The sequence below is a fragment of the Schistocerca americana genome, chromosome 2, assembly GCF_021461395.2.
Source record: "Schistocerca americana isolate TAMUIC-IGC-003095 chromosome 2, iqSchAmer2.1, whole genome shotgun sequence".
NCBI lineage: Eukaryota > Metazoa > Arthropoda > Insecta > Orthoptera > Acrididae > Schistocerca > Schistocerca americana.
Window position 1 is genome coordinate 269,859,471 of NC_060120.1, and position 20,687 is coordinate 269,880,157.

The following is a 20,687-nucleotide window of genomic DNA, read 5'->3' on the forward strand; positions in this document are numbered from 1 at the left end:
CCATCTCTGTCCAATAACAACAGTAAAGTCAGACATCGAATCATTCCCTGAACTAAAAGCCTTCAAACGACGGTTATCAGAAAGCAAAATAAAATATTTTTCAAAAGAAGTAGAAAAACAAAGCGGGGATGAAGTGTATAAGCGAACCAATATGAACATTAAATTCTCTAAATTCTCCACATTATTTAAATTGAACTTTGAAATGCATTTCCAAAAGTATGCATGTCTGTATCAACATCTCACGAAAACAGATGGATAACAGCAGGTATTAAGAAGTCCTCCCAAACACTTAAACGCCTCAGTTCCATGAAAGAGTTTCAGAATGATCCAGAATTTTTAAATTTCTATCACAAATACTAAAAGATTTATAGGAAGGTGCTGACTGCTGCAAAAAAGTCATTTAAAGACAAAATAATATATAATGCAGAGAATAAAAGCAAAGCAGTCTGGGATGTTATAAAAAAGGAAACAGGGAGAGGCAAACAATCACAGAATAGCATACTGATGATGGAGGGGGATGAAGTAATAAATGATCCACAGCACTTAGCAAACTATGTTAACGAGCATTTTTCAAGTATTGCAGAGAAGTTACAGCAAAAATTCCCCCAAACAAATATAACACCTGTAAATAATGTTGCACTAAATGCAATGATGTTACTTCCAACCACAGAGAATGAAGTCAGTAAAACAATTCAAAAACTAAAAAATAAAAAGTCAGTAGGGTTAGATGAAGTACCAATGTGTGTACTGAAACAATGCACAGGGATTATACAAGGCCCCTTAGCAAATATAATAAACGAATCCTTCGCATCAGGGACATTTCCAGAGCAGTTAAGAAGGCAAGAGTTGTACCTTTGCTTAACAAAGGTCATGCAAACGGCATAGAAAATTACGGGCACATTTTACTGCTGTCAGCGTTCTCAAAAGTAGTAGAAGCAATTATGAAAGACAGATTAATGAATTACCTCAATAAATACAGTCTTTTAAGCAAATCACAGTTTAATTTCCGAAGTGTCAAAAATACGGAGTCAGCTATAGTAGAATTCACAAAGGTTGTACTTGATGCCCTTGGTAAATATGAGTGTGTCACAGGCATATTTTTGGATCTTTCTAAGGCGTTTGATATAGTCGACCACAAGATTCCATTAAATAAACTAGAAACATTAGGAATAAGAGGGGTAGCTAATGACTGCTTTCGATCATAACTAAGACATATGGTACAAAGAGTAGAGATAACACATACTTCAAATACAGGGTGTCTCAAAAATGACCGGTATATTTGAAACGGCAATAAAAACTAAACGAGCAGCGATAGAAATACACCGTTTGTTGCAATATGCTTGGGACAACAGTACATTTTCAGGCGGACAAACTTTCGAAATTACAGTAGTTACAATTTTCAACAACAGATGGCCCTGCAAGTGATGTGAAAGATATAGAAGACAACGCAGTCTGTGGGTGCGCCATTCTGTACGTTGTCTTTCTGCTGTAAGCGTGTGCTGTTCACAATGTGCAAGTGTGCTGTAGACAACATGGTTTATTCCTTAGAACAGAGGATTTTTCTGGTGTTGGAATTTCACCGCCTAGAACACAGTGTTGTTGCAACAAGACGAAGTTTTCAATGGAGGTTGAATGTAACCAAAGGACCGAAAAGCGATACAATAAAGGATCTGTTTGAAAAATTTCAACGGACTGGGAACGTGACGGATGAATGTGCTGGAAAGGTAGGGCGACCGCGTACTGCAACCACAGAGGGCAACACGCAGCTAGTGCAGCAGGTGATCCAACAGCGGCCTCGGGTTTCCGTTCGCCGTGTTGCAGCTGCGGTCCAAATGACGCCAACGTCCACGTATCGTCTCATGCGCCAGAGTTTACACCTCTATCCATACAAAATTCAATCGCGGCAATCCCTCAGCGCCGCTACCATTGCTGCACGAGAGACATTTGCTAACGATATAGTGCACAGGATTGATGACGGCGATATGCATGTGGGCAGCACTTGGTTTACTGACGAAGCTTATTTTTATCTGGACGGCTTCGTCAATAAACAGAACTGGCGCATATGGGGAACCGAAAAGCCCCATGTTGCAGTCCCATCGTCCCTGCATCCTCAAAAAGAACTGGTCTGGGCCGCCATTTCTTCCAAAGGAATCATTGGCCCATTTTTCAGATCCGAAACGTTTACTGCATCACGCTATCTGGACATTCTTAGTGAATTTGTGGCGGTACAAACTGCCTTAGACGACACTGCGAACACCTCGTGGTTTATGCAAGATGGTGCCCGGCCACATCGCACGGCCGACGTCTTTAATTTCCTGAATGAATATTTCGATGATCGTGTGATTGCTTTGGGCTATCCGAAACATACAGGAGGCGGCGTGGATTGGCCTCCCTATTCGCCACACATGAACCCCTGTGACTTCTTTCTGTGGGGACACTTGAAAGACCAGGTGTACCGCCAGATTCCAGAAACAATTGAACAGCTGAAGCAGTACATCTCATCTGCATGTGAAGCCATTCCGCCAGACACGTTGTCAAAGGATTCGGGTAATTTCATTCAGAGACTACGCCATATTATTGCTAGGCATGGTGGATATGTGGAAAATATCGTACTATAGAGTTTCCCAGACCACAGCGCCATCTGTTGTTGAAAATTGTAACTACTGTAATTTCTCTTTCTGAGCTCAACATCTCACTCATTATGGAGGGATGTTGACTTAGTTTTTCAGGATAGCAAATGGGGAGTTGCAGTGGGGAAAATGGTCCAGAGATCACCAGTGTGTGTGTGTGTGTGTGTGTGTGTGTGTGAGTGTGTGTGTGTGTGTGTGTGTGTGTGTGTTTGTGTTTGTGTGTGTGTGTGTGTGTAGTGAGTGAGGTGTTGTGAAACAATGTGTGTACAGTGTGTGCAGTGACTGATAGTGAGATATGAGTGAACAATGTGATATACGTTGTTTAATAATTTATTTATAAAAAAAGTACTGTATACCAGGAGTAAATCTCATGATTGTCTCTAACTAGAAGTCCTTAGATATATGTGTATACGAATTAGCTTATTTTAAATTGATCTAAATTTGTAAATGCTTTGACATGTCCTATATCCTTGTAAAAAGAGATCTACGAATGAATAAAGCTACTACTACTACTACTACTACCTTTAATTTGCTTGTCTACCGTTCCACTGTCGAACAGCGCCCTGGAAAAACGACCACTTAAATCTTTCTGTGCTAGCTCTGATTTCCCTTATTTTATCATCATAATCATTTCTCCCTATGTAGGTGGGCACTAACAAAATATTTTCGCTCAATGAGGTGAAAGTTGGTGATTGAAATTTCACGAGAAGGTCAAGCCGCAGCGAAAAACGCCGTTGTTTTAATGACTGCCACCCTCATTCGTGTATCATACACATGGCACTTTTTCCCCTAATTTCACGATAATACAGAAAGGGCTACGCCTCTTTGACTTTTTTCGATATCCTCCGTGTCTTATCTGATACCGATCCCACACTGCACAGCAGCACTCCAGAGTAGGGCAGACAAGCGTAGTGTAAGCAGTCCCTTCAGTAAACAGTTACGTTTCCTAAGTGCTCTGCCAACAAAGCTCATCTTTGGTTTGCTTTCTCCACAACATTATCTATTTGATCGTTCCATTTTAACTTACTCGTGATTATACTCCCTGAGTATTTAGTTGAGGTTGCATTTTAGATTTTTATGACGTATAGTGTAGCTGAACTTTAGTGGATTCTTTTTAGTGGTCATGTGGATGACTTCACGCTTCTCATGATTTGAGGTCAAATGCCACTTTTTGCCCCTACAGGTATCTTCGCTAAATAATTTTCAATTCCTTTTTGATCATCTGATGACATTACATGACAGTAAGTGACAGCATCATCTGCAAAGAATCATGACGGTAAATGACAGCATCATCTGCAAAGAATCACGACGGTAAATGACCGCATCATCTGCAAACAATCTAAGAGGGCTACTCCGATTGTCTCCTATGTCGCTAATATACGGCCGGAAAAACAAAGGGTCTGTAACGCTTCCTTGGGCAACGGCAGGTAGTACTTCTGTTTTACTCGATGACTTTCCATCAGTTATTGCGAACTGTGACCTCTCTCACAGCAAATCACTAATCCAGTCACTCAACTGAGGCGACACTCCGTAGTCACGCAATTTAATTAGAAGTCGCTTGTGAGGAACGGCGCCAGAAGCATTCTGGAAATCTAAAAGTTTGGAATCAGTTTGGCGTCCCCTGTAGATAACATTCATTACTTCGTTAGAATAAAGAGTAGCTGATTTTCACAAGAGCGATATTTTCTGAATCTCTCTCGGCTGTTTGTCAAAATAGTTCAAATGGCTCTGAGCACTATGGGACTCAACTGCTGAGGTCATTAGTCCCCTAGAACTTAGAACTAGTTAAACCTAACTAACCTAAGGACATCACAAACATCCATGCCCGAGGCAGGATTCGAACCTGCGACCGTAGCGGTCTTGCGGTTCCAGACTGCAGCGCCTTTAACCGCACGGCCACTTCGGCCGGCTGTCAAAATAGTTCAAATGACTCTGAACACTATGCGACTTAACATCTGAGGTGATCAGTCCCCTTAGAACTACTTAAACCTAACTAACCTAAGGACATCACACACATCCGTGCCCGAGGCAGGTTTCGAACCTGCGACCGTAGCGGTAATTCTCAACGTATAGAATAGCTACTGCAGCTTCTCAGTGTTATATTTAGGCTTAATAATTATTGGCATTCGTATTAGATTTATGGCAGTCACCGTTCTACGCGTGCGGTCAGCTTAAAACTAACACACGATTCGTTCTTTGCTAGGTAGTGCGACGTGGTTTTAAAACCAAAACCAAGAAAGTCCACACTCGCGGACAGTCGGTCTACAAGTGAAAAAATACGCCTATTCACGGAGAAAAATAATAATAGAGATTAATGTTGCCGCACTTATTTTTAATTTCACTGTAGGTTGTTCTTAATTTTTTTTTAAACCACTTCACGCTCGCTTGTTTTTAGTCCCTATATATTTCATTCCCTAGTGACGTAGCGCTGTATTCCTGTCCTTCCCTGGTCGATTTTGTAACTTCTTCTTGCGTCAATCAGTTGAAGTATTTAATCTCTTACCAAAGATTACTTGACAACTACCTTCCTTCCACCCATTTTTGTCAGTCAACCTCAGGGGCTGTCCTTCTTTATGATACCCATTCCTCTTCAGCCTAACTGCCGACATGGTGTTCATTACTGCAGTATCTACAACGTCACAGAACTTCGAATATATCTCACCATTTCTCAGTGATTCAGTATCAGACTTCTTTCCTCATTGAATCTTCATGATGATTCTCTTAAACTTCGGGTTCTTTTCATCACTAGGGAACTATGATCCGAATTTGTTTCTCCTCTTTACTGCGTCTTAAATTCCAGTGTCTGACCACGATATCATCTAGCTGGAATCTTCGCATGTCTCTAGACGTTTTCCATGTATGCCTCCTCGTCCTGTGACTTTTGACCAGTGTATTCGCTATCATTAGCTCTAGTTTATTGCGGAATTCAGTGTTACTCCTCTCTCATTCCTGTTATCAAGCACAGACCCTACCGTAATTCCTTCTTGTGTTCCATACCCTACTGTCAAGTTCCAATCTCCTAAGATTATAATGGACCGCTCACGTACTGGTCTGCCCACTCAGCATACCCATGTACTTTAAACTTCGTATCATCTTCTGGCCACATCAGCATGTATACCTGAACTGTTGTTGTTGGCGTTGTCTTACTGTCCATTCAGATGATCACCGTACTGTTGACATTAAATCACTCTCTCTCGGCTCTACCTTCCTGTCCATAACGGATCCTATTTCCTTTAATTGATACCCTACTGCTCTTGATAATCACAGCTATTCACCTGATAAGAAACCCTTAATTCCTTCCATTTAACTTCGATGAGATAACTTATTTCCCGTTTCCGATTTTCTAGCTTTTCTCCTGCGTTAACACTTCTGACACTCCACTCTCAGACTCGTAGAATGTTACTCTTTTATTTGTTATTCAATATTTTTCTCATTTTTACCTCCCCTTGGCAGTCTTATATCAAAATCCATTTGGGCGACTAATTCAGAGTCCTTTACCAGTGGACAGATTATCACGACACTTTCTGAGCTACAAACCAGGTGTGCTGTGGATGTACGTTCTGTGTCTGTAACTCAAAGGTTTCCATTGCTTTCTGCAGCCTCATGGCTTTTATCGTTTCTGATTCTTCCGTCATGTATGGTCATTATACTACGAAACTGGAAATTTGTTGTATGTTCCTATGGGACCAAACTGCTGACATCATCGGTCCCTAGGCTTACACGCTATTTAATCTACCTTAAACTAACTTACGCTAAAGATAACACACACACCCATGCCCTAGGGAGGACTCGAACCTCCGACGGGGTGAGGAGGGGGAGTGGGGGGGGGGGGGGGGGAGCCGCACGAGTCGTGGCAAGGTGCCGTAGACCGCGCGGCTACACAGCACGGCATTATGCTGCAACAAGGACGAGAGATAGCCATACGACTATGCACACCTTCATCCTGTTTCACAAGACTGTCGACAGAACATGAGTGACTCCTTATACCAGGAGTCATCGGTCGCAGTTGCTGATGATATTTTATTGGATGTTTAAACAATGGTTGCTTTCGTTCCGGGACTCATAAAGCTTCGATTACTAGCTCAAAACATAACTCGCAGAGTATGTTATCCCTCAATTTACCAACGGTAAAGTTCACTCAGTGACCGTAAAGTTTATCTTTTTTATGATTGAAATCAATCAAAATTATGTGTAATGAGAATCTTTAACAAAAACTCTAATTCCTCTATGAAACACGTTGTGATCAGCTTGTATTTTTCGAGCGGCAAATGCGGCGAGTTGTTGCAGAAATTGGGGAATTATGAGCGACGTCAGAGAGAGACGCAGAGAGAGAGAGAGAGAGAGAGAGAGAGAGAGAGAGACAGACAGAGAGATGAACGACCATGGTTCGCGGAGATGTGCCATCAAATGCTGGTTGTCGTAAAAACAGAGATAACCGGAGCGTTATTTATGAGACGAAGACGCCAGTACCAACTTTACGACGCGTTCTAGTTGAGTAAGCAAACGTGTGTAGCCCGTAAGCGATCCCGGTAACGATATGTAATTATTTGGGAGAGATTACTTTCTGTCTACTGAACCGTTTTGTAGGACGAATAACAACCAGTGATAGTCCACGCCGCAACAAGTCCCAATGACATCTAAATTGTTTGATGAAAATTAGTACTAATGGAAAAATGCCCGTTCCGGAGTACAAAAGAGTCTAATATGATCCTCGTTAAAAGTCTGAGAAGTCTGAGCGTGAAGTGAGGTACGAGCTGATTGTTTCTACCTTCTTCATCACCTTAAAAATATTCCCAAAAACTTTGGCATGTGAATAAATACGTGCTTTTTTAAAGTGCCAGTCAACTCTCATCCCACAAGCTCCCTTAACTGTAACTCGCTCACATCCACTAGTCCATCGCTGTAAGTCCCTCACACCGATCCACTCTCATCTGTCCACTCTCGCTTACTCACTCAGCCCAAATCAATGTTATTATCTCTTTGTGTCTCTCTGTCACTGTCTCACATCCACAGTCTCCGTCGTTCTGTCCTACCACTGCTGTCTCGATCCACTGTCACTGTCTGCTTCTTGCTCTTTCTTATTACTGCTGTCTCATCATTCCTTCCCAGTAGAGCTGTATCTTCTCATTGTCACTACCTCTCTGTGTTCCTCGTTGTCATTGTCTCTTTCACACTGCCATTGCCTCCTTCTGTCTCAGCACAAAAGAGTGCGAACATGTTCGCATGCCAAACCTTTTGCGAAACTTTGTAAAGATGCTGGGGAAGATAGAATGAGGCAGCTTATTCCCCACTTTGCTGTTAGAGACTTTTGATCAGCAGCATATTCGCCTTTTTCATACTCCAGAAGCAGCACTTTTCCTCTAGTTCCCTCCTGTTATCCGCTACAGAACGGCATGCCGCTGACATGAAAAGAACATCACGTGTCATAAAAATTTTGTTAGTCCACTTACTTACGTGAAATCGAGGATACACAAAACTAATTTTATACCTCAGACCGGATTTTAGGTGCAGAAAAATTTTTCATTTGCTTCAGTACCACAACATGGGTTTCCAGGACTCTTTTGATGATAACAGAGACACTTTCCAGCACGTTTCATTGTGCTACGTCGTTCTATAAACTATGTTTTCGTCTCACATCGCATTTAACCTGCGTATTTTACGTGTTCAGGTATGGTAGTTTAGAACCTTTGTACGTCGCAAAAGGACAAGGATGTAAAAAAAAAATTCCAAGTATATTCGATGTCGGGATATTAGAAATACACCGTAAAAATTACAGCCATTTGCAGTGAATAGCTGGCATGGAATACACAGTTCGATTTTGATACGAAAAAATGTTCAAACAACTCATTTGTTGGGGTTTTCTAAGGAACTACCCATGAACCAATAAAGAATTATGAAAGCGAGAAGATGGCACTCCTGAGGCAGATGCTTAGAGAATATTCGACAGAAATTTGAGCAATTTGTTGCGATTATTTATTATTTAATTTTTACTACATACCGGGTTTTACGTGAGTAATTTACGTATAGAAGTAGGAAACGAATAAATATATCGAGAAAATTTTCAAGGTTGAGATCACGTTCTTAGGAATATACTGAAAAATCTCATCCATTTGCTGTGCGTAGCCGTCTTATAACCAGAGGCTCGCTTTTGGTACCAAGAAACGGTAAAAACACACTTTGCTTAGGGTTCTGTAAGGAGTCGCCCATGAGATAATAACTTCGAACCTCTGTATCTTGGAATAGGAAAAGGTTATCAAGAAAATTTTCCAGGTTTTTCGAAATGGATCTTCGGGATGCGTCGTAAAAATTTCAACCATTAGCTGTGCATAGGCATCTTACAATCTGTGGGCCAGTTCTGGTAGCAAAAATGGTAAAAATACCTTGTTTTGGGAGCTTCTAAGGAGTCGCCTATGTACTAAGCCCCTTATGGCCCACTGTAGACCACATCAACTGCAAAAAGGGCCAAGCGATTTGTTCAATTTGCCTAATGAGGAGGAAATGTGTAATATTCGTATTTTGACCCTGTACTGTAGGATAGTGAAAAATTGTCCCTACTCCAAGGAATATACAGAACGCTTGGCCCTCCGTTACTATAAGAAATACGAAGCGAGGTACGAAACCGGGAAAAATCCCGTTTTTATGAGAGGCATTCTGGAACACATTGGTAAGCATGCTGTTGCATGTCTACCGATTTAAAACGCATCACTAGTCTACAGTATGTAGTGTGTAAAGAAACTACGTATACAGCATTTGGGAGGGCTCGGGAGACATAAAAGGAACGCTTTCTTTTTTTAAACTTCTTGGGAGATTACAATTATGTGCCTGACTGAGACACAAACCTATGACTTTTGTCTCTTTAAGGGACAAGTGCTGATCCGAATGAGCTAACTGAGCACGACTAGCGGTGCAGCCCCACAGCTTCACTTCCTGCAGACTCTTCTCCTACCTTCGGAACTAGACTTCTGATAGAACGGATGGAAGTCGACAGGGTGCTTCTCCACGATATGGAAAGGACCCAGGTTCGAGTCCCGCTCCTGCACACAGTTCTGATCATCAGTTCTGAACATCAGTAACCTGTGAATATTTGGAACGTAAGCCTACGAAACTTGCAGCCTTTCGAAGGTTGATGAACAGAAGTTGGAACGTTCCGGATCAACCTTTGCGGGCCAAACTGTTCGTAAGAGTCAGTGAGTAGTTGTAACAAGAATTTAAATACTGAGACAAGCAAGCACTAAACGTGGCGAGGTATCTGCAATTATGAGGGGCGTTCAATAAATAATAGAGCCTTTTCGGTTGAAAAAATACGGAATTTGTGGTGGGACATTGTCGAATATTCCCGCTTCGGCCGCTGTAGTTTCATGACGTTCCGACTGGAGGCGGAGCTATACGTAGCCTTCAGAACGGCGTCCGTAACGGAGCTGCGTTCCAAGCAGAGATCTATCACTGAGTTTCTTTTCGCGGAAAACCAGAGCATCGCAGTTATTCCTGGGCGCTTGCGGAATGTCTACTGAGGATTGGCAGCGATCAAAAGCACGATGAGTCGTTGGGCGAGGCGTCAATCATAGTCGTAACAAGGCTGCGCAAACCTGACTGATCTCCCGTGTGCCAGCCGACCGCACGAACCTGTGACTCCTCCAACGTTCGAACATGTGGACTCTGTCATTGGAGGTGATGGACGGATCACAATCAGACATCTCTCTGCTCAACTGGACATGTCTGTCGGTAGCGCTTTCACACTGGTCCACCAGTTGGGGAACTGAACGATATGCGCTCCATGGGTTCCTCGCCGCTTGACGGATGAGCATAAAGAATAACAAAGGGCCATTCCAAAAAAGGATGCACTCCGAAAGAAGCAGTACATTGATGATGGGAAGGTTACTGATGCAGCAAGACGTCGATTCCGACGTAAACTAGTAGAGCGGTACCATGCAGACACGCAGGCCCTCCCAGTAAGTTGGTGTAAGCCCGTGGCATTGAACGGAGATTATGTTGAAAAATAGGCTTTACCATGCGTAGGGGAGGGAGGAGGGGAATCATATGGTGTATTCGAATCCTGAATTTAAAAAAGTGTTATGTTGCTTATTGAGCGACCCTCGTATTTACAGCAGAATGTCGACTTGATAGCGTTTCTTACAATTATTTGACCACAAAGGTTTAATCTTTCAGCAGTTACTTGTTTCGATTTTTGTGCGTTGCCACAGCTAGACAATGTTCCCCGTAATGCTGCGTGGAAACACTGACAAGCTAGGCGGCGTGAAACCGATGATAGCAACATAAAAATTCAAACATAACGAAAGGTGACTGGCTACGGTCGTTCCTGAAAAATTTTATTGTTTTCATCCCTAGTGGACAAAGTTGTAATAACCATGACACGAATGTTCTTTCTTGAGGCGAATCATTGATGATCCACAGCTTACACAGAAATGTGATTGCAGTTGAAAGAGACGATGGACATGAAAGGATAGCAGTGACTGAGAAAGGAGTAAGTCCTCAATGTCATCCAGTATGTACATTGAGCAATGAGTGTCGATGGGATTCAAGTACAGGGAGAAGAAACATAAAGTTTGTGTTTTTCCGATGACACTGTATTTCTGTGAGAGACGCCAAAGGAATTGGAGGGAGATAAAACGACTTGTAAGTGCAGTTGAATGGAATGGGCACTGTCTTGAAAAGATGTAAGTTAAACGTCAACACAAGTAAAAGAAGGACAATGCAGTGTAGACGAATTAAGTGGAGTGTTGCTGAAGGAATAGGATTAGGAAAATGGTTCAAATGGCTCTAAGCACTACGGGACTTAACATCTGAGGTCATCAGTCCCTAGACTTAGAACTACTTAAACCTGATTAACCTAATGACATCACACACATCCACGCCCGGGGCAGGATTCGAACCTGCAACCGTGGCAACAGCGCGGTTCCGGACTGAAGCTCCTAGAACCGCTCGGTCACAGCAGCCGGCTAGGATTGGGAAATGAGACCCTAAACGAGTGGTTGGGTTTTGCTGTCTGGGCAAAAATATAATTCATGATGGCTGGAGTAGAGAGAATACAAAATGCAGTCTCGCTGCAGCACGAAAAGCAGTTTCTTACCATGTGATACGAAACTTCAGTGTTAAAAAACTTTTCTAAAGGTAAGTAGTTGTGTACCGAAGTGATACATGGACGATAAGTAGTCCAGAAAAGAGGCTTTTGAAATATGGTGGTACAGAAGAATACTGACGATTAGGTAGGTAGATTCAGTAAGTAATGAGGAAGTACTGAATCGTACTAGAGGAAGTACTGAATCGTACTAGGGAAGAAATACATTGATGCCACAACTTGACTAAAGGAAGGAATCTGTTGATTGGAAAGCATGAAGGACTCGTGAGTTTGGTAATGGAGGAAAGTGCGAGGGGTAAATATTGAAGAGGGACGAATACAGGAAGGACGATGCAGTAGTCATTCAGAAATAAGGGGGCTGGCAATGGATAATCCGGAGTGCTGTAGCAAATTAGTCTTCGGGCTGAGCTCCAAAACAACAACACCTTCGACGAATGTGACAAGGAAGAGCTGGTACTGCAGTGTGGGACTGGTGCATAGTGTACGCTCCGCTACGCACTGGTTTGTGGCGCACTGGTGCGTATGAGCATGGTTTCATCAGAGTGCGTGCTTGCAAAGGTCGCTTCACACGGTGGTCGGCTCGTGGCGTACCGCAGCGCCAGAGCACTGCTTCCGTCAGGTATCTACTTGCGCGGGCTTCGTCGGCGCAGCTCAGAGCGCGTGGCCACATCCTGTGGCTGGCCACGCGGCGTCTGGCCGCGCCGCCGCCGCCGGAAGCCGAGTGGCGAGCTGCGAGCCCGCGGTGCCGCGCGGTCCGCGCGCTGCCCGGTCAGCTAGCCCCGCGGCGGGCTGGGGCAACCCCCCGCGCGTGCGCACCTATCGACTCCTCGAGCGGCGCTCCTCGGTCGACCTCGGCGGGCGCGTCGCCGCCTCGCCTGGCTCCGCCGAGGGCGCGCAGCCTCCGGCTGGCGGGCAGTCGTACGTGCGCCGGCGGACGCAGCGAGCGGCAGGCAGGCGGCTACTCAGTCGACACAAACGCAGCGACAGCGGGTGGCGAGCAGCGCGCGCCGGGCGCTCACATGTGACAGGACCGTGAGTAGCCGCCCCCAGCCCCCGCTACAGGCAGCACGGCCTCGCTGCATGCCGCCTCCAGCCTCCCTGCCACCAGCTACATACAGCCGCCGCGTCGCCCGACTTCAGCTCTTTGCGACCACCTTGTGTACGGTACACCTCCAGCGCCGTAGCCTGTAGTGACCGGCAAAAGTGATTTGTCGTGGTCTGGAGCAATGAGTGTAGTGACCGCATGCCCCTCTTTTCATCACTCCCTTTCGTTGAAAAGTGCATACTTATTTGCTCTGCAATCGGCGTTCCCCACGTTTGTGAATATGGAACGATTGACACACAATAAGGGCTATGCATCTGGGAGTCTTAAATATGAGTACACTTACTGTGGTGGAGTACATAGAGCAAACCGCACCTGTCACTCTATCATGCGTAATTAAAAAGAAATTAAAGAACCTGCTACTTACGGACTTTATTCATCTTCGAGTATTAGAAAATTATTTACAACATACTGTATGACAACGTTCTTACTGTGCGTCAAAAATAAAATCATTCTGCATCACTACTGTCAATAGTAAAATGCATTATATAGTCAACACTAGAACGCACTGATACAGTTTATTCAACTTCCTACATTTTAGTAATAACGTTGCGCCATCACGACGGCATATCAAAGAATTTTGGTGATAGCTTTCTTAAACATTTTACTATTGACACCGTGACATAGTATGGATTTTGTTTCATTCGGTGCCACACTAGAAAGGTTGGCATGGAGCGTATCACAAACGATTTTATGATACATGAAGATCATTGAAATCGATAGTTAAAGAAAGCTCATGTATGAGCAGCTAAGAATAGTGGGATATCACCTGTTATTTTTTTGTTAACTTTCCATTGAGTGATTTCCAGTCAGTCCAATTACTAGTGATACGAATATGCTAAACAATACTCATACTTCGCTTTTTACCGTCATATATCTGACGAGTCGTTCTATTTACCTTACCATAATGAAATCTTGATTCGGATTATACAACGGTGAAAGAGAACAAAAGGACTCAAATATCGCAAAATTTTGAACTTAATGAACGCTGACCTTGGCTACAAGACAATGACCTTTACCATCTCAACGATGCACTCCCACATACTTGCGTTATTTAAAACAACTGTGTTGCACTGATTTAGCTTTCTACAAGACCATGTACAGCTTCCGTAACACAAAATGATATAAACAATGTGACACATGACATGCGGACTATAGAAAAATTATTCCCAAATAACATTTTAGCAGGTCCATCTGAAACTGAATCAGACTGCTCTGCAACTGGACATGCAGTGTTCAATATCAGATAAAATTCGTGAGTTAAATGGTTTGGCTTTATCTACTTAGCGACCTTAAACAGCAGTGTAAACCGTAAAATATATACCAATTGCCACTGGCTTTTTGAACAGATGACTGTCAACAGCTCCCTAACATTTATGACAACTCATTACACACACCTACAACATTCTGTACTTGAATATCACCCTTTGCGGTCTTCAGCCATTATCGCGATGAGTAACTGTCAGACAGCAAACGTTAATAGACACAGTGGCTTCTAAACTTTTTTGATGCATATATGGCGTTTAACACTTATCCACCGTGTTGACTAAGATGGAACCACAAGTAAGAAAGTTTACAGACAGTAAGCAATTTCCTCTATTTTGTCCGTTGTTCACTTCGTTGTGTATTACCCTAGATGTAATTTTACAATTACTTTCGACATGTCCACTTCATACAACAACAAAACAAAATTAAATGTTAACATATCTCTGCCGGCAATCGTATGGCCACTTGTAGTTCTAGACCTACAAACATTCCAATTCTGATGGCATCTCGTCACCAGCTACTGCGCCCATTGTGACGCGCTGCATCCACTACAGAACAACACAACCTTCCATTTGACATCGGCACGTTGCTGATACACCAACCTTCTTCTCACATTCTTCGTGCCTTCAGACCTGTTTTTCTGAAAATCTGAGTCAGCTGTCTCTGCAGATTGTTAAGACACTGAACACACTTCACTTCAGGCATTCACAATTTCATTAAGCGAATGTTTATTTAGAGGGGACGAGACAGGGTCATATCTCCGTCTCCCGTGACTCGCAAAAAAAAAAAAAAAAAAAAAAAAAAAAAAAGTTTGCTTCAGTGAAGATAGACTGAAACTATTTGCACATAAATAAATTTTCCACTTGATGAAAGTAAATCTAGTTAGAGGGTTTGTTTCCTTGTTGTCATTTGCCATTAGTGAACATGGACCTCCTAACAGCTGAATAACCAAAGTCTCTGATCACTATCACTCGGGCTCAGATGATTTATTGATGCCATGTAAACATTTTTGTCAACAGTAATGTGCGGATTAAGAGTGCCGTAGAATATATCCTGAAGATGAATGTAAATACGGTACGTAATACCCTTCTCTTAAACGAACAAAGAGGTGCTAATGTTTAAACACTCCTACGCGATAACTCAGTTGCTACTCCATGACGTATGAATGACTTTTTCCGTAAACCACGACACGTTAATGATTAGAAACCAGCCAAAAATCTACTAAAAAATACTGTCATAACTAATTCAGTCAACTTACACCACGATCTAATCACTGTGATTATGATGTCAGTCGCTCTTGTGATTCAATTTGTATGCACGTCAGTCGTGGTTGTCCCTGTTTAACATTTTTGAAAAGGCTTATTTGGTTGCAGGTCAAGTAAAGTTTTGGTACCACGGTGCTTTACTATCTACGTACGCTGGTTTTACGCTTCCGCCTTCCGCGATCTATGAACTTTACGCAGGGTTTACAAAACGAACACAGCAGTAGTAAAATAAGCTGAATGGAAAGCTAGAACATGATACTGAGTGAATTAGACGAGGAAATGAAACACTGAAAGAAGCAGATGAGCTTTGTTCTTTGGAAGGCCAAACAGCTGGAGGGTGGTTGAACTGCGGATTCGAAAAAACAACAATGGCTTTTTTTGTAAAATTTATGAGAGTGATTCATCTGAATGAAGTCCAACTTGAAATGAGTTGTAAAGTACAAATATAAATTTTAAATAATCTTGCGAGGAGCACATACAGTTTTATTCAGAGGCTAAAAACGGTCACAGGCCTCTCATAAGGCACTGTGTCAAAAATTATCAACATTAACAATTGGGTTGAGCGCATCACTGAGGTACAGAAAGTGGTGGCGACTGGGAATCATTAATGGAATGTTAATTTCTCAAAATCTCAAAAGACACTCACTGATTTAATAAGATTTGAAATTCATGTAAACGACATCCCACTAAACATTCGACACACATAGATGAATTCACATACTGCTGTGGCATTTGCTCGTTGATCTGCAGGGGAACACAGAACATCTTTACTCGTATCCATGTAGTCGATACCACAGCATGAAACTCAACTGAACAGGGAATACTTCTTAGTAAAGCTGTGTGCTCATTTCAGCACAGTGCTGACGATTTCGATATACATCTATATCATAGATAAAATTATGCTGCCCTAATTATTTGCTTCCAGTTTATAAGATCTCCCAGTTATGATTATATTCAAGACAAATTTTTACTGTCGTTAATGGAATTTGTCACAGGACATTATCTGAAGCTCTCAAGAAATGAATTCAAAGACGTACTAGTTACAAATATTCTAACGTGGTCAGAGAATGTTTACATTCAGATTAATAAGCTTTCAGCAAAAGCAAATAGCATAGTTAAAAAGAACACGTTTTAACGAAATTAACCCAAGGAGAACGCAGTCTGGTGAAGACACTTATAATAGTGACTTTCATGGTCTAAGCTTCGGCCGTTTATTTTTAATGTTTTGATTGTTCTGTTAGCTAGTTCTGTAACAGACAATGTTACGTTCACGATCGATGTTAGTACGTTGCACATTCAGAGGCACCAAGAGCACATGGGTTATTCGATACGTCTTCGTATAATGAAAGTTAAAATCTTTACATATTGCCCCAGGGGAGTTTTTCATATAAAGAATACTAGCCATATCATTCTGGTACGTAATCAGTAGCGAAAAGGACAAGAGAAATTATACTACCTACTTGGGTAAACACGAAATCATAATCCCCACGTCTTTATTGTTTAGCTGTATGGGTACAATTATAACATTTATAAAACTGAAGCTTCGTATTTGTCTTATATTAACATAATTTTTACAAATTGATAAATAGTCCGGCACTATTGAAATATTAAACCATGCACCATTATTGGAAAGGGACACTATTGATCGTCATACTGCATGAAGACTACGTTTTACCTTATCCCATGATTCTTGTAATTAATTATCTAGTATATATGCATTTTTTTGTTTTACATTAACATTTTAATACTTGTTACCCCACCTCCATAGCTCACAACAAGAGCTGTAAACCTACCATAGGCTACCGTAGACTGTTGTAAGGAATCGTAGACTAGGCCGTAGCTCGTGGTCGTGCGGTAGCGTTCTCGCTTCCCACGCCCGGGTTCCCGGGTTCGATTCCCGGCGGGGTCAGGGATTTTCTCTGCCTCGTGATGACTGGGTGTTGTGTGATGTCCTTAGGTTAGTTAGGTTTAAGTAGTTCTAAGTTCTAGGGGACTGATGACCGTAGATGTTAAGTCCCATAGTGCTCAGAGCCATTTGAACCAATCGTAGACTATGGTAGTTTTCCTAGTAACTTTATTTAGGTAAGGTCAAACCCGCGTATGTCCTGTATGTTAGGTGTGTTGCATATCTGTCGAGGGTTACCTCACAACGATCGCTTTCTTTACAAATGCGATCAGGATCTTACTAGAGTCCCCTAAAAACAGAAGCGGTGAACCACATAGAAACTGAGGATATGTAAATGGCCTCGTAATATATTGAACATTTTTTTCGTACATAGTTATTCTCATGTCTATTACTTCAAAATAAACAGTATTTATAGTAAATTGAACTTCTCGATGTTTAATTCAGGTTTTATTCGAATGTTGTTAATTTGTAACGTGAAACAGAGGGATATCGTAGTAAAAATAAAGAAAATAATACAGATTAATCATACGACAGTAGAAAATGCAGTTTCCTCAATAAAAAGGCAAAATAAAAAAATCACTGAAGAAAAATATATCAAACATCGCTTCAATACAACATGGAACGCATATAAAAAATGTTCTGTAATTCGTTAACAACTTTCACATTTATCAGTACTAACAGGGAACTCTTGCCATTGACCATGTTGAATAACGTTCCACTGGTTACACAATAGCAACGATAATTATACACACATTTTACGTTATGTATGTAAACTGTACTTGCAACCAACAGTAATTACTTTGGTTCTGTAAAAGCTTCGAAGTTAGGCGACCAACTAATTTCAGCTATCTATAATACTCAATTTATATTCTTCAAGGATAAAAAACACAGAATGATATTACATTGAATGGAGTGCACTTTCAATTATGTGCGAGAAAGGCTACAAACAAAAAAGGAAACGAATAGAAGTATTTGGTATCTAGTTTCTCACTTACACATTAATTTCTGTTTTTTTTAATCCTACCATTTACTACGTCATTTATGTAGTGTACCAAAACTACCGAACCGCAGTTTTGGTAGAATGCAACCCTATTCACAACGGATCGTATTAATCCAGTTTTTTTGCTTCTTGCGTCTGTTACACGATTCCAGTGAGAGCTGTAAGGAGTTTATATCCTGCAGAAGAGGAACTTTCCGTATGTCATCCCCATCACAGTTTCTACGAAATGCGTCGTGGCAATGTTTCACTTCCGGTGATGAGAACCTTTATTTCAGACAAATGATCGTGCGTGTGATTTCACTGAACAAGTTTTCTGCCTGCATTATAATCGACATTCAGGCTCTTAATGTATATGGTACCAATGGCATTCCGTCTACCGTGAAAAGTGAGTTATTTGTAGGCGACAGATACTGTTAGTCATCTTATATACAATGTCGAAATTCGCTTTTCAACATGACCCGATACAGCCACACATCATAAATCACAAGATGCCCAAGGCTTAAGGTTTCTGAAGATGACCGATGTTCGGCAAAAGCACGTCACGACAGCAAACGCCTTTCCACATAGTCTCAAGAAGGAATAAAAGGAGCTGTACTTATGTTTACTCACAGACTTAGATGGCCATTAGTCCTAGTAATTAAATTAGTTGGCCTATATATTGTTTTGCTGGCCGGAGTGGCCGGGCGGTTCTAGGCGCTACAGTCTGGAACTGCGGGACCGCTACGGTCGCAGGTTCGAATCCTGCCTCGGGCATGAATGTGTGTGATGTCCGTAGGTTAGTTAGGTTTAAGTAGTTCCAAGTTCTGCGGGACTGATGACCTTAAAAGTTAAGTACCATAGTGCTGAGAGCCATTTGAACCATTTTTTGTCCCTGCTATCACACTGATATCTCATGTGAGACTCTCACCAAGCACGGTACGTCTATAGTTATACTGTACCAATCACCATTACCGAGACCATTTACATTTCTAGATAGCTACATAAATCTTGTCGTAGAAAAGTATTAAGACGCATTTTCCTCATTATACTAGGTTCATATAACAACATTAGTGCTGAAAATGGCCATACAATGATATGCCTCTTGAGACCATCAACATAAAGTTATCTGCAGTTACGTGAGTTTTAATGTGTTCTTATGTGCTGGAGTATCCACTTTGTTGTAATAAGTAACGACTGTACCGATGCTTCACCCAAAACAAACAATCAAGCGCTGACATTAGCACAGCATTCTGTACCATTCCCCGTCTTGCCCTTGAACGATGAATATCGTGTATTGTATGGTCGCTTTCCTCCAATCTAAAAGTACTGCCAACATTCATACCTCATTTCCACGCACAGAAGCAACGAATGTATGTAATATACGATCTCATTTTTCTACGCTTATAGTGGCTTTAGATATTGCTTTTTAAGTAGATAACATATCCCCAACATTCCTAAGAGAACTCAACAATGATACGTGATGTAATCTACATACGAGCAGTCCTACATTACTGAGCAGTCCTTCGTAAAAGTTCAGATAACTGTGAAATTCAGTGCCAACGTACTAAATAACGTGTGTGTTTTACGTTCTATATCCCTCAACGTTCTAGGAGTGAAAGACACGGATTATTGTCGAATTGACAGGTTTCGTCAACATTACAAAGCATAAATTATGAATGCATGTAGTTCTACGTGTTATAACAGTATTAACTTTGACCACAACAGTTTCATTTTAGGAACTGTTTATTAAAGTGTTAGGGACGACCCACGAAAACATGAATGACGAATATAGGATATTTCAGAGTTCTGTGTGATAACGTGCGGATTACAACGAATCGTCGAGAATTATTCCTTTTATGACAACTTCTGCAACAAAGGAAAGTTTCAGAAATTTACTATTTTCCGGTTGGTTTTAAAGTTCATCTGAGGTGTGTAAAGCAATTTCCTGAATGTGTAATAATGTAATAAAAGACGCATCAGTAGCCACCTGAAGGTAGGAATCCCTGTCATAGGAAGGGACTGCGGGGAAAATTTAGCAGACTATGCTGAGAGACACGTGTTTTCAAAAGTATTATCCGCTATGAATGTGCTGAAATTCTGCCAGTACAGTAGAACTTCCACATCTTACTTAGATGTATAGCTACGTCCTCTTTGCCTTCGGCTGGAGGGGTAGTTAACCCAGACTTCCGTGTTCTGCCAGTAGTAACCCAAGCGAACAACGATAAAAAAGAGAGTAAGACTCAACATTTATTACAAAAGAAAATTATTTCCGTCTTTCCGTCGGACCGACTGGCACATGACAACAAAGACCCGAAGGCAACATTGTTCGCCTTTTTTTGTGGAGAAGGCACGTATGGAGTTTATTATGCCCCATCATTTACGTTCGTGTTGCTTGCTCATGCAAAAAGTCTCTCTCCTACATTAAGGCGGAAATGGAATGTT

General features: G+C 41.8%; 1 protein-coding gene across 1 annotated transcript in view; it reads left to right on the forward strand.

Annotated features, from left to right (window-relative positions):
• The first annotated feature begins 12,720 nt into the window (after nt 1-12,720).
• Nucleotides 12,721-20,687, forward strand: part of LOC124596511 — a 208,244-nt gene continuing 200,277 nt past the window's right edge. Inside the window, exon 1 of the mRNA XM_047135676.1 lies at nt 12,721-12,759. The gene's annotated coding sequence lies outside the window, so the exon portion shown is untranslated. The remainder of the gene's footprint in view (nt 12,760-20,687) is intronic.